Source organism: Eumetopias jubatus, unplaced genomic scaffold, assembly GCF_037043125.1.
Source record: "Eumetopias jubatus isolate StellerSeaLion01/CBP00866 unplaced genomic scaffold, mEumJub1_p1.0 scaffold_3, whole genome shotgun sequence".
Taxonomy (NCBI): Eukaryota; Metazoa; Chordata; class Mammalia; order Carnivora; family Otariidae; genus Eumetopias; species Eumetopias jubatus.
The window spans coordinates 129,422,787-129,438,964 of NW_028274809.1; positions in this window are offsets into that span (position 1 = coordinate 129,422,787).

Sequence of the window (16,178 nt, forward strand, 5' to 3'; positions counted from 1 at the left end):
AGGAAGATTAGTATGGGAACGAATATGAGTCACATAAATACGAGCATTCCGATTCCTTAGCAAGGTTTGTAAGAGTAAAAATAGGCCAAGTAAGTTGGACTTATGTGAATGCACAACAGCAGTGTATATATTTTTAAGGACTCCTACAGCGTAAGCAGAATCAGCGATGATATTTACAGCGGAAGGAAAATCCTTTAACACTTGAGCGATGGCGAACAATTCATTTTGTTGGACTGAATCAAAGTCTGTATACTGAACCCAATATTTAGTAGGGGTCCAGTAAGCACTTTTAGTTTTTGAACCGTCAGTAAAGACTGTGGGTGCATCAATTAGGGGTTGATCACTGATGCTATCCTGAATAACAAACTCTTGTTTACGAAAACAGTCCCATAACTTTCCTTTGGGAAAATGATAATCAATTTGACCAACATACCCCGCAAGAGCAATTTGTAGTTCTTCCATATTTCGTAACAAAAATGAAAATTGATCCTTGGACAAGGGGATAATAATGTCCATAATATCATAACCAGTTATGGTTATAGCCCTGTCTCGAGCTTGTTCTATCAAATATGCTATTTGAATACCATATGGCGTAATATTTTTTGAAAAATGATGTTTAGTATAGATCCATTCAATGGGTAACTCACTTTGACCGAGTATAGCCGTGGGATATTGCCATGTATTGAGGATGTATAATTTTAAAGGTAATGAGGGATCAATCCGGGTCAAGAAGGCAGATTTGATTTTTTCCTCTACAATTTCTTTTTAGGTGTCCTAATTGACCACAACCAAAGCACTTCATGCTATCTAGCTGCTTAGACTGTAAGGAATGCCAAGTAGTGGCCATGGTTTCAGCAAACAACTGCATCTTTCGACTCTCTGATGTTACATCCTTACAGGCCTTCATGAAGGTGTTAATGTCTCCTGTATCTTTAATGGGCAATATAACTCTCTTACAATCCTCATTAGCATTCTCATATGCTAGCAACTTCAACAGTTGTTGTCTAGCCTCTTCTCCAATAACAGTTCTTTCCAAAGTTAATTTTAATCGTGATAAGAACTCAATATAAGGCTCATTAGTCTTTTGAATAACTTTAGTCCATGAGCCATAGTGCTCCCCTGTTGGCCGGATACGTTCCCAAGCCTCTAAACCTATCTCCCGCAATTGCTCATGAATTTCTTCAGGGGTATTAACCTGAGCAGCAATATCAGAATATTGACCTATACCTGCCAACATTTGGTAAGTTATGGCCTGTATCCGAGGATTGGGATTTAGAGCGTTCTGACGAGCACGATCCATACAAAGCTCAGAAAACCACATCTGCCACTGCAGATACTCAGGCTCTTTCAGAAGGGCTCTACAAAGAACCCTCCAATCTTCAGGAGAGAAGTTATTATAATGTCGAGCTAATCCATTAACTAGCTCCTTAACATAATGCGACTGTGGTCCATATAGAGACACTGCCTTTTTCAAGCGACCGATATCCTCTATTCCGATACCTTCATAGTATGGTGCTTGTGCTACTCCCTGGACCGGGGGAGGCCTAATAACAGGAAAGGCAAAGACAGAATTACCAGCCTCACTTTCATCATCGCTATCTCCTAGCGCATCAAGCTCAGCCAAAGCAGCAGAAAGGAAAGGATTCTTGGGAGAGAAAACTGGTGCGGATGGCAGAGGCGGAGCGGAGGGCTTTTTAGAGGACTTCTTAGATCCCTCCGCCATAGCCATAACCCGCTGAAAAACCTTCCACAACTGCTCCGTCTCGGGATCTGACTTATTATGTCGAACCCGCCGCCAACTATCCATGTCTAAAGTACCCTCATCTGGAAAGCAAGGATTCCATTCTCGAATCACTTTCAAACACATCTCAATATCGGTAGAAGCAACAGTGATGCCATAGACAGCAAGTGAATGCTTCAGCATTCGAACATAAGGAGTAGAAGTTCCTTGTCCCATAACCCTGTTATTTACTTAAGTTACTCACCCTTCCTGAACGTCCTTCAGGGTCCCTGTTCGGGCGCCAATTGTCAACGTCTAGTGCGTTGGGGTCCCTGGGTAAGGGCTGCGAAAGAACCAGGACACAGGGGATGCAGAGCAAAGGCAGCACTTGCAACTGCATGCTGTCGTTTATTTTCCACACAGCTATATACTTGCAGCAATCAGATAAACATAACAATGTGTACTTTTACACATAATGGGATTAAGCTAACATCCTTGAAGAAAGATACACAAGATTTATCAAGAACAGAATGTATCCTGTTTATGCTTGCTGAATTAAAGAATTCTCTCAGCCACCCTTCCTCTGGAGACAGCATGTTCTTGTCCTAAGAAGGAACACCTCTAATCTAGGCAAGAGCCACTTCTTGCTGATCCAGGCATTTAGAACTTGCAACATGAGATAAGGGGAGGAGAACATTTTCTCCTCCTAGCCCAGGCCTGCCTGGCTGTCCTTAACCTCACTGCAGTTCTCAAATGACCCTGGCTCGCAAGGGGCCTACAAGCCTATACCATCTCAATATATCTGTCAAAATCACTATCTTGAAGATATATCTGCCCCTCCTCCCAGTGTGCATTGCAGCATTATTTACAATCGCCAAGACATGGAAACAAACCTAAATATCCATCAGTGGATGAAAGAAAATGTGGTATATATTCACAATAGAATATTATTTCACCATGAAAAAGAAGGAAATCATGCCACTCACAACAACATGGTTAGACCTTGAGGGCATTACACTAAGTGAAATAAATTCTATAGAGAAAGACAAATACTGTTTGACCTCACTTATAAATGGAATTAAAAAAAATGAACAACTGAACCCATAGAAACAGAACAGATTGGTGGTTGCTGGAGGGGGTGTAGGGGGTGAGGGAAATGGGTGAAGGTAGTCAAAGGTGGTCAAAAGGTATAAATTTCACATAAGTTCTGGGGATGTAATATATAGCATGGTGACTATGGTTAATATACAGTACTTGAAAGTTGCTAAGAGGGTCTTAAAAGGTCTCATCTCAAGAAAAAAATTGTAGCTATGGGAGGTGATGAATATTAACTAGACTTATTGTGAGGATTTCACAGCACATATACATATCAAATTTATTATGGTGTATACCTTAACCTAATACAATGTTATATATATAAGCTAATACAATATTGTTATAATATTTTATATTGTATATATATGCCGTATGTATATATCTGAATTATATCTCAATAAAACTAGGGGAGAAAACCATGGTAAACCTAAACTTCAAATTCCCCACCAAGTCCTCTCCTGTCATCTTTCCCTTTCCCGGATGGCATCTCCATATTTCCAGTAGATCAGGCTAGAAAACTGTGGCCATCTTTGATTCCTCTCTTTTTTTCACACTCACATTTAGTCATCACATTTACTCACATTTAGTAAATCCTTTCAGCTCTGCTTATGAAAAGAATATGGCCACTTCTCACTGTGCTGTCCAAGCAACCATTTATTATCCTATATAACAGCAACAGCTTCCTAACTGGTTGCTTTGTGTTTACCATTGCCTGTCAACAGTGTGCTTTCCATGCAGAATGACCTTGTAAATAACCAAATCTGATTATATTACTCCTCTGCTAAAAATACTCTGATGGCTTTGCATTTCACATAGGCAAAGTCATTAAAAATCCTACAAAACCCTATGTTATCCCACCCCCCCGTGACCTTTTTGAACTTACCTTCTCAAACACATTTCTGCCTTAGGGCCTTTGCATCTGTTGTTCTGTTTACTTATAATTCTCTGACATTTTAAAAATTCTAATTATAAATACTTCACTCTATATCTAAGAGACCATTTAAAAAGTAAACATAATGTCAATATCACACCTTAAAATTAAACTATAATTCCATAATGTCATGTGATATGCAGAGTTTACATTTCCCCTGTTTTCACAATTTAAAAGGAAATTTGTTAAGATTAGGATCCAAACAAGGTTCACACATTGCATTTGTTTAATTTGTCTCTTTTTTTGTATATTTATGCTCATATATATTTTTAATTTGAGTATGACTTACATTACATTACATTACATTACGTTACATTAGTTTCAGATGTATAGCATAGTGATTCTACTTGTCTATTCCTTATGCTGTGTTCACATGCTTATGACAGATGCTTACCATCTGTCACCATACAATGCTATTACAATGTCATTGACTATATTCCCTATGTTGTGCCTTTTATTCTCTTGATTTATTCATTCCATACCTGGAAGCCTGTATCTCCCATGCCCCTTCACCCATTTTGCCCATCCCTCCACGCCTCTTCCCTCTGGCAACCATCAGAGTGTTCTCTGTATTTATAGTTCTGATTCTGCTTTTTGTTTGCTTTATTCATTTGTTTTATTTTTAAGATTCCACGTAATATACCTCTTAAGACACTTTTAATCTATAAGAGTTTTCTCTCCCATCACTTTTTTCTTTTTTTCTTTCATTTTTTTTTAAAGATTTTATTTATTTGACAGAGAGATATAGCGAGAGAGGGAACACAAGCAGGGAGAGTGGGAGAGGGAGAAGCAGGCTTCCTGTGGAGCAGGGAGCCTGATGCGGAGCTTGATCCCAGGATTCTGGGATCATGACCTGAGCCGAAGGCAGACGCTTAATGACTGAGTCACCCAGGCGCCCCTCTTTTCTCTTTTCTTTTCCTTTCTTTTCCTTCTGGAATGGATCTTAGGTGGAGCAGAATTTCCCACATTCTAGATTGGTGTTGTTTACCTTGTTTATCTAGCTTTTTATTTTTGCTAACTTGGTTGTTGATTAGACCTAGAGGCTAGATCAGATTCAAATCTGACTTTTTTCTTTTTATAAATATTTCATAGGTGGAACTGTACATTGCCTATTGTATTACATTAGGGAGGTTATAATACCTGTCTTTTTTTGATGTTAAGATTGTTCAGTATATTCAATTATTGAATTAATTCAATTTAGCCACTAGAGGTCAGGACTTTATTTTAAAAATACGTATTATACTGGACTTCGGGAAGGATCTAGACTTAAGTTTGGTAAAAGAGTGGAAAAATCTTCGTTAATCAGTTGTCATTATTAGGAATTTCTGGGTAAACTTCTTTTGTCTCTTAAGTATAAAATGTTGGTTGTCTTAAAAGGTTATATATAGTTTTAGTGTAATTTTTCCATTTTAAACCATTATCACTATAATTAAAATTATGTTTCCCAGATTTAAACACTTCTGTACCCTAGAAGTTTAAGTCAGTTTATATGCTGCTTTAACTGTATGCAATACTCTGGTTAAAGTGGTAAAATAGGAAATATAGGACAGTAGGAAATACACTGGTGAAACCAAGCATAGAAAAAGGAAATGTGCCTTGCTATTGACTGGATAGCCTTATGGGTCCATAGTTAATCATAGTAAGAATTTTTATTAGAGATGCTGATAGAGGTAGATATGTGTTATGTGTTTTTCACAAGTGGGAGAAATTGAACTCAAGTAATGTACTATTATGGTAAATTACTGCCAAAAACCTGATGTCAGGACAATAATGAGTATGATAATAGCAATCATTTATACATCTTGAGAATCACATCTTTACCTCAATTATTGTCTTATACGGGTGGAAAAACAAGCCTAAACCCAGATAATCTAGGGTTTAGATTCTGGCACTATTTTATTATGGCATCTTGTAACATGACCACTTTGAGTGTCTGTTTACCTGTATGTAAAGTGGGACCAATAAGACCTAGGACTATAGTTAATAATACTGTATTGTATATTTGAAAGTTGCTAAGAGAGTAAATCTTAAAAGTTCTAATTTTGAGAAAAAAAACTACAACTATGTGAGGTGATGGATGTTAACTAGCCTTTTATTATTATCTACATCTGGGCCTGATATGAATTATGCTGAACTACTTGAGTCTAGTTAAAATGGCCTTAGGAATTTCTTAAATACTTAGCTAATGTATTTTTCACTTATTTAAAAAGAGAAGTTTTTAAATTCTCTACTATTACCCATTTCTAGTAAGTTCTCAGAAATTAATTTTAGGAGTATATCTCTTCATTTCAGCTGATATCAATATTAAACCTTTAGGTTTAATTTTAGCTACTTAGAAGAATATTCTGAACTACCCGATTTTTTATCCAGATGTGCAAGAATATACTTGGAAACATTTAATAGTTTTTGTTGTTGTTGTTGTTGTTGCATAAAGTAGGGAATTGGTGAGGTAGAGAAGAAAATGAAATGATACCTTTTTTAAAACCAGATAATTTACTAAAATAACTGAAAGCAACATCAAATTTTTAAGATATTCCAATGTTTTTAAAGTACAAATAAAGGCAGTTACAGAGTTTATATATTAGTTGGATAACTAATTTTATTCCAGCCATATATTTATTCATTAGTTGAATGAAAGAGAAACCATATCACATTTAAAGAAGTATGGCCCTTGCAGTCATGAAATTATATTGAGTTGAATTAAAATCTCTGCTTATAAAGATTAAATGAGGTTTATTGTCTGTCTGTCCGTCCATCGATCCATCCATCACTATTGAATGGATGAGATTCAAATAAAACATGGTAAGCTTTTAGTCTAGTGAAGAAGCAGGTAATAAATCAGGGTTCACAGTTCAATTTAATTATAGTGTGTGTAGATGCTATGTCAGTACAGTGGAGGAGATGTAAATCAGATAGAGATAAGGAGGATAGGCCCTTTCTCTGAGCACATGGAAACAAGGAATGTGAATGCCCTAAGAAAATTGGGGACTGATGGGTCTGTGTTAAAAAAAAGAATATGCCGTGTCTGTTAAGAAAAAGGCTCTGGGAGATTGGTTTCTAAACAATAAGATTATTTTATTTTATTTTTTTTTAAGATTTTATTTATTTTTTGACAGAGAGAGACAACGAGAGAGGGAACACAAGCAGGGGGAGTGGGAGAGGGAGAAGCAGGCTTCCCGCGGAGCAGGGAGCCCGATGCGGAGCTCGATCCCAGGACCCTGGGATCATGACCTGAGCCGAACGCAGATGCTTAACAACTGAGCCACCCAGGGTGCCCCCAATATGATTATTTTAAAATTTAAAGAAATTTAAGTATGTTTGTGTTCTGCCAATGGCGGGAGAGAGATTCCATATTCCAGAAAGAGAAAATCTTTGCGATCATTTAATAGGGTTCCTGAGTATGTTGAAGAGGAGGGATTACAATGAGTAAACTAAAATGGGAAATAAAAGCTGTGAGAGGTACTTGGATTGATTGATGGATAAACACTCTGGTATGTTTATATTTGGACTGAGTAATATTTTAAGCACCTGGATTTTAGTTAATCCTGTTTCCCAAAGCAGTAATATTCTCTATACTTGTATAGCTGCCTAAAGTAGACAAATAAAGATAGACTGCCAGCACTGAGGCTAAATCAGGTTTTCTTTTGTATCAGAGTTACAGAGTTAAAGTTGTCTGTATTGGAATTTAAGCAACATATCTTTCACCTTCAATTTTCCCTCACAGAAAATGTTAATATGAATGTGGAAAACTTAACCTGGAAGTTATAAAATACTCCATGTTGAATTTTGTAAGAAAAGGGGCATTTGTGTGGTGAGTAAAAAGAGCTTCATAAAAGTAAAGGCTATTGAATGCTGTAATAGTTACCAAAAAGTTGTAAAATTTTCTTGTTGTAAGAGCCTTAAACTCATAGATCCATTTAGATAACATTTTAGAATAACCTCTGGCTTTGTGTACATGGTCATACTAATGTACTTTTTATGAACTAACTCAATCACTACTTTCCCCAAGAAGCCTTTCCTTAGTTATTCACACAGATTTGACTATTTCTTCCTTAGTATCCTCATGTCACACTATCACAACACCTATAAAATTTTAGGACAGTTCTTTATGTATCAGTCTCCTTTTACTAGATTATAGTTCTCTGAGGGCAGAGTTGTGTTTCAAGTTTCCAGTTGAATGCTGAAAAAAAAAATAGACTGTCAGTATTAAATAAATGCCCTACCTCTCATTCTAGCTAAGTCTGTCATTTCATTGTTCTTCGAGCTGGCCATGAATATTCCAATTTCTTGTGTTTACACCATTTGCCTCATTTTGGTGTACACTTTCCTCTTTACTGTTTGTATGAGGCTTATATGTTCTTCCAGGTCTAGCGCAAGCCTTGTTTCCTTCATAGAGACCCCAGGAGATTCAAGGCTTGAGTAAACATTCTTTCCTTGGAAATTCTAAAACATTTATTTATAGATTTGGTAAATATGAAAGCATGTGACTCCTCAATTAATTTGTGAGCATCTAAAACACAGGGATCATGCCTCATTTCTACTGTACCTAATACCAGGCACAGTGCTTTTTTTTAATTTCTTTTTTTAATTTAAATTCAGTTAGCCAAGTATAGCACAGTGCTTTATTTCAGAGTAGCTGCGGTAATGAAGGGGGTGTGAAAATGGCTAATCTGATCACTTAAGGAACTTTCTTTTGAAGACATTAATGTTTCTAAAATCTGTACACAAAAAAGGAGAAAGGGGACCAACATTTCCAATACTATAAAATAATGATACAGGTCACCATTCCTTATCCAGAACCCCTGGGGCCAGATTGTTTTGGAATTTAGAATTTTTCCTTTATACTGAGTAGTACTTTCCATTAATATTTCATAATAAATGAGTAAATAAAGACAATAAAGACTATAAATATCCTCAGTTCAGATCAGGTTTAGTTAATAAAATGAACCTTGGTAATGTGAATTGCATAAGCTGTGAAGTCCAGTTGTTTATCTGATGATTAATTTGTAAGTTATACTGTTGACCTTGTAAATTGGTCATAGTCTGAAATTTAGCCTTTGCAGTTCATTTAGTATTTTTTTTTTTTTTTTAGTTTCCGTGGGGAGTTGCCATGTTAATATAAATGTCATAAGAAGACTATAAATCAGGACCTCAATATTCTACAAACAATAATCCTTAGAGTTTGGCTGACTCATACATATAGAGTAATATATATGCTTTAGCTATTTTTTGATGAAAATTCTAAGAAGAATTTTTAAGGCTTCTTATTCAAAAGAAACTACTGGTTCAGATAGAGTGAGAAAGATAATAAACTTCTAAAGTGGAAAAAACTTTAGTTAATTAACTCTCTCAGGAGCACACTGCTGCTTTTCTATTTTTTAAGTGTTTAAAGAGGATTTAGAAATTAACTGCATTTCTATTTGACCTGAACTGTATATAGCATTTTTAACTTTCAGCCTCTACTCTTCTTGGCCAGAGTGTAATTATATTTTCTAATCCAACATTTATGGATTTAGTTGAGCAATCTCTCTTGGCATGTATTTAGGTCAGTTTATTCACAAAAATGAAGTCACGGTCATATGGAAACATTTAGTGTATTTTTTAACTAATAAATTGGAACAATGATACCTGGAAAGCATTTTTATCAAGTTAAGCTATCTAACCACAAAGTTTTCTCCTTTTCACTTTTATCATAAAATTGCTCCTAGGAATTGTGCTATAGTATACAATTTGCTTTTTCAAACATGAAGATTTTATTTTTTATTTTTATTTATTTTTATTTTTTAAAGATTTTATTTATTTATTTATTTGAGAGGGAGAGAATGAGAGATAGAGAGCACGAGAGGGAAGAAGGTCAGAGGGAGAAGCAGACTCCCTGCTGAGCAGGGAGCCCAATGTGGGACTCGATCCTGGGACTCCAGGATCATGACCTGAGCCGAAGGCAGTCGCTTAACCAACTGAGCCACCCAGGCACCCAATTTTATTTTTTAAAATAAAAAAACTCAAATTTTGATAGGACGGACCCCAAACAAGGTAGTGACTTAACTGGACTTGTTTTTTTGTTTTGTTTTGTTTTAATTTTATTTATTTATTTGACGGAGAGAGACACAGCGAGAGAGGAACACAAGCAGGCGGAGTGGGAGAGGGAGAAGCAGGCTTCCCGCTGAGCAGGAAGCCCAATGTGGGGCTCAATTCCAGGACCCTGGGATCATGACCTGAGCCAAAGGCAGACGCTTAACGACTGAGCCACCCGGTGCCCCTTAACTGGACTTGTTAAAAAACTTTCAAAAGAGAACCAACTGAGAAAATGCAGGAGAGAGATTAGAGATGGTAGGTAAGGAGGGGGAGGAAATACTGAGTGGTGAGAAGCCTGGATTGAATACAGTAGCAGCAGATTTGGGAATATATTTTAACACATTATTAGGAGCCACATGATGAAGAGTGACTGAGGACTATTTTTTTTTTAAGATTTTATTTATTTATTTGACAGAGAGACAGTGAGAGAGGGAACACAAGCAGGAGGAGTGTGAGAGGGAGAAGCAGGCTTCCCGCTGAGCAGAGAGCCCGATGTGGGGCTCGATCCCAGGACTCTGGGATCATGACCTGAGCCAAAGGCAGCCTCTTAACTGACTGAGCCACCCAGGTGCCCCAACTGAGGACTGTTTTAACCAGACCTATGAAAGGTGTGATTGTTGAAAACAAAGTTAGCATCAGACCCAAGGGAAATATTTTCCCTTACCCTGTAAACAGAAGAAGCAACTGATTATGATAGTGGATCAAAACAAGTTGGTAAAGGAGGAAGGGCAAGTTTGATAGAAATGGGGAAATTGGGAAGGGACAATTATTGGTTGTGATAGGTAATATGTTATGTCTTACTGTAAGTTTCAGGCTGCTGACAGTAATACACAGTAGTTTTGTATATATTTCATGGCCTAACCATGAAAGAGTAAGATGGACCATGTTGACAAAGACAGGTGGCTTTACTTCTGTGTTGGGATCAGGTCAGTCACTCTGCACATCTGTGTGGCCACACCTCTCCACAAATTACTTGAAGGCAGCATAGTGTTTAAAAATGTTGGCTAATTGGGAATATTATCACAGTTATTTAGCTAGTTGAGGTAAAAAAAGTCAGAAAAAAGAAAAGAAAGAGTATAATTTCTGTGCCACTGAAAAGTATATAATGGTGGAGAAGTATTTTCCCTTACCTAAAAATGACTATGGAGTTGTTATGTGAGAATGGAAGTAAATTGGTCAGGATTCTTTTCCTTACAAATGACAAAAAGCTAACTTGAATAAGATTGGAAAAAGAAGAAAATTTATCCATTCACATAACTCAAAAGTACAGGAATTTACTACTTCAGGCATGGCTTTCTCCAGGTGCTTAAGTGATATTGTCAGGCATCTGTTTCTTTTTCCATCACCTGGCTCTGTTTCCTTTTTTTAAAAATTTTCTTTCTTTTTTTTTCCTATTTTCTCTTTTTAAAATTTTTATAATAGGGCACCTGGATAGCTCAGATGGTTAAGCATCTGCCTTCAGCTCAGGTCATGATCCCAGGGTCCTGGGGTCGAGTCCCGCATCGGGCTTCCTGCTCCTTGGGAGCCTGCTTCTCCTCTGCCTCTCTCTCTCTCTCTCTCTGTCTGTCTCTCATTAATAAATAAAAAAAATCTTAAAATTTTTATAATTTTTTATTGAGGTAAAATTGGTATATATTTGTTTTAGGTATACAACATAATAATTTGTAGTTGTATATACTACACAGTGATCACCACCATAAGTCTAGTTATCATCTGCCACTATATAGTGACCCCTTTCACTCCTTTTGCCCACCTCCCACCCCTCTTTCCCTCTGACAAACACAAATCTGTTCTATGAGTTTCGGTTTTACTTTGTTTTGTTTTTTTATTCCACATGTAAGTGAAATGACAATGGTTTTTGTCTTTGTCTGTCTGACTTATTTTACTTAGCATAATACCCCCAAGATCCATCTGTCTTGTCACAAATGGCAAGACCTCTTCTGTTTTTATGTCTGAGTAGTATTCCATTCCAAGCATATGGTGCATACGTACCATAACTTCTTTATAACTTCTTTATCCATTTATTTGTTGATGAACACCTAAGTTGTTTCCCTATCTTGGCTATTGTAAATAATGCTGCAATAGACATAGCGGTACCTATATATTTTTTTGGAGTAGTATCTTTGTTTTCTTCAGATAAATACCCAGAAGAGGAATAGGTGGACCATATGGTAGTTCTATTTTTAATTTTTTGAAAAACCTTTATCCTGTTTTCCATAGTGGATGCATCAATTTACATTCCTGCTAATAATGTATGAGGGTTCTCTTTTCTCCACATTCTTGCCAACACTTGTTTCTTGTGTTTTTGATTTTAGCCATTCTCACAGGTATGAGGTGGTATCTCATTGTGGTTTTTATTTGCATTTTCCTGATGATTAGTGATACTAATTATCACTATAAAAGATTAGTATCTTTTCATATGCCTGTTGTCCATCTGTATGTCTTTTTTGGCAAAATGTCTCTGCTGATTCAATCCTCTGCCCATTTTTTTTCTTTTTTACTTTTCATGCTCTACTGACTGAGCCAGCTAGGTATCTCTGCCCATTTTTTTTTTAATCACCAGATACTAATCACAACAAAACACTCCTTAATCCCCAGGATTTATTTCACTCATCGCCCCTCCTGTCCTCTGGTAACCATCAGTTTTCTATAGTTAAGAGTCATTTCTTGGTTTCTCTCTCTCTCTTTTTCCCTTTGCTCAATTGTTTTGTTTCTTAAATTCCACATGTGTGTGACATCATGTGGTATTTATCTTTCTCTGACTTATCTGACTTAGCATTGTACTTTCTAGCTCCATCCATGTCATTGCAAATGGCATGATTTCATTCTTTTTTATGGCTGAATAATATTCCATTGTACATATATATAACACATATTCTTTATTTCTTCATTAATCAGTGGACACTTGGGCTACTTCCACATCTTGGCTATTATAAATAATACTGCTATAAACATAGGAGTGCATGTATCCCTTTGAATTAGTGTTTTTGTATTTTTGGGGTAAATACCCAGTAGTGCCATTGTTGGATCATAGGATAGTTCAAAATTTTTAACTTTTTGAAGAATCTCCATACTATTTTCCACAGTGGCTACACCAGTTCACATTCTCACCAATAGTGCATGAGTGTTCCTTTTTCTCCACATCTTTGCCAATACCTCTTGTCTTCTGTGTCTTTGATTTTAGCCATTTTTCCCCCCCGCTGGGCTACTGGTACTGTTATTATGTAGTGTTTCTCTACATATTTTTTTAATAATTTTTATTGTTATGTTAATCACCATACATTACATCATTAGTTTTTGATGTAGTGTTCCATGATTCATTGTTTGTGCATAACATCCAGTGCTCCAAGCAGAATGTGCCCTCTTTAATACCCATCACCAGGCTAGCCCATCCTCCCACCCCCCTCCCCTCTAGAATCCTCAGTTTGTTTTTCAGAGTCCAAGGTCTCTCATGGTTCGTCTCCCCCTCCGACTTACTCCCCTTCATTCTTCCCCTCCTGCTATCTTCTTCTTTTTTTTTTCTTAACATATATTGCATTATTTGTTTCAGAAGTACAGATCCGTGATTCATCAGTCTTGTACAATTCACAGTGCTCACCATAGCACATACCCTCCCCAATGTCTATCACCCAGCCACCCAATCCCTCCCACCCCCCACCACTCCAGCAACACTCAGTTTGTTTCCTGAGATTAAGAATTCCTCATATCAATGAGGTCATATGATACCTGTCTTTCTCTGATTGACTTATTTCACTCAGCATAACACCCTCCAGTTCCATCCACGTCGTTGCAAATGGCAAGATCTCATTGCTTTTGATGGCTGCATAATATTCCATTGTGTATATCTACCACCTCTTCTTTATCCATTCATCTGTCGATGGACATCTTGGCTCTTTCCACAGTTTGGCTATTGTGGACATTGCTGCTCTAAACATCGGGGTGCACGTACCCCTTCGGATCCCTACGTTTGTATCTTTGGGGTAAATACCCAGTAGTGCAATTGCTGGATCGTATGGTAGCTCTATTTTCAACTGTTTGAGGAACCTCCATGCTGTTTTCCAGAGTGGCTGCACCAGCTTGCATTCCCACCAACAGTGTAGGAGGGTTCCGCTTTCTCCGCATCCCCGCCAACATCGGTCGTTTCCTGACTTGTTAACTTTAGCCATTCTGACTGGTGTGAGGTGGTATCTCATGGAGGTTTTGATTTGGATTTCCCTGATGCCGAGTGATGTTGAGCACTTTTTCATGTGTCTGTTGGCCATTTGGATGTCTTCTTTGGAAAAATATCTGTTCATGTCTTCTGCCCATTTCTTGATTGGATAATTTGTTCTTTGGGTGTTGAGTTTGATAAGTTCTTTATAGATTTTGGATACTAGCCCTTTATCTGATATGTTATTTGCAAATATTTTCTCCGATTCTGTCGGTTGCCTTTTGGTTTTGTGGACTGTTTCTTTTGCTTTGCAAAAGCTTTTTATCTTGATGAAATCCCAATAGTTCATTTTTGCCCTGGCTTCCCTTGCCTTTGGCGATGTTTCTAGGAAGAAGTTGCTGTGGCTGAGGTGGAAGAGGCTGCTGCCTGTGTTCTCCTTTAGGATTTTGATGGACTCCTGTCTCACGTTTATGTCTTTCAACCATTTGGAGTCTATTTTTGTGTGTGGTATAAGGAAATGGTCCAGTTTCATTCTTCTGCATGTGGCTGTCCAATTTTGCAACACCATTTGTTGAAGAGACTGTCTTTTTTCCATTGGACATTCTTTCCTGCTTTGTCAAAGATAAATTGACCATAGAGTGGAGGGTCCATTTCTGGGCTCTCTATTCTGTTCCATTGATCTATGTGTCTGTTTTTGTGCCAGTACCATACTGTCTTGATGACGACAGCTTTGTAATAGAGCTGGAAGTCCGGAATTGTAATGCCGACAGCTTTGCTTTTCTTTTTCAACATTCCTCTGGCTATTCGGGGTCTCTTCTGGTTCCATTCAAATTTTAGGATTATTTGTTCCATTTCTTTGAAAAAGGTGGATGGTATTTTGATGGGGATTGCTTTGAATGTGTAGATTGCTCTAGATAGCACTGACATCTTCACAATGTTTGTTCTTCCAATCCATGAGCATGGAACGTTTTTCCATTTCTTTGTGTTTTCCTCAATTTCTTTCATGAGTATTTTATAGTTTCCTGAGTATAGATCCTTTGCCTCTTTGGTTAAATTTATTCCTAGGTATCTTATGGTTTTGGGTGCAATTGTAAATGGGATCGACTCCTTGAATTGTCTCTCTTATGTCTTGTTGTTGGTGTATAGGAATGCCACTGATTTCTGTGCATTGATTTTATATCCTGCTACTTGACTGAATTCCTGTATGAGTTCTAGCAGTTTTGGGTGGAGTCTTTTGGGTTTTCCACATACAGTATCATATCATCTGCGAAGAGTGAGAGTTTGACTTCCTATTTGCCGATTTGGATGCCTTTGATTTCTTTTTGTTGTCTGATTGCTGTGGCTAGGACTTCTAATACTATGTTGAATAGCAGTGGTGAGAGTGGACATCCCTGCCACATTCCTGACCTTAGGGGGAAAGCTCTCAGTTTTTCCCCATTGAGAATGATATTCGCTGTAGGTTTCTCATAGATGGCTTTATGATATTGAGGTATGTACCCTCTATCCCTATACTCTGAAGAGTTTTGATCAAGAAAGGATGCTGTACTTTGTCAAATGCTTTTTCTACATCTATTGAGAGGATCATATGATTCTTGTTCTTTCTTTTGTTAATGTATTGTATCACGTTGATTGATTTGTGGATGTTGAACCAGCCTTGCAGCCCAGGGATAAATCCCACTTGGTCATGGTGAATAATCCTTTTAATGTACTGTTGGATCCTATTGGCTAGTATTTTGGTGAGAATTTTTGCATCCATGTTCATCAAGGATATTGGTCTGTAATTCTCCTTTTTGATGGGGTCTTTGTCTGGTTTGGGGATCAAGGAAATGGTGGCCTCATAAAATGAGTTTGGAAGTTTTCCTTCCATTTCTATTTAGGAACAGTTTCAGGAGAATAGGTATTAATTCTTCTTTAAATGTCTGATAGAATTCCCCTGGGAAGCCATCTGGCCCTGGGCTTTTGTTTGTTGGGAGATATTTGATGACTGCTTCAATTTCCTTAGTGGTTATAGGTCTGTTCAGGTTTTCTATTTCTTCCTGGTTCAATTTTGGTAGTTGATGCATCTCTAGGAATGCACCCATTTCTTCCAGGTTATCTAATATGCTGGCATAGAGTTGCTCATAATATGTTCTTATAATTGTTTGTATTTCTTTGGTGTTGGTTGTGATCTCTCCTCTTTCATTCATGATTTTGTTGATTTGGGTCAT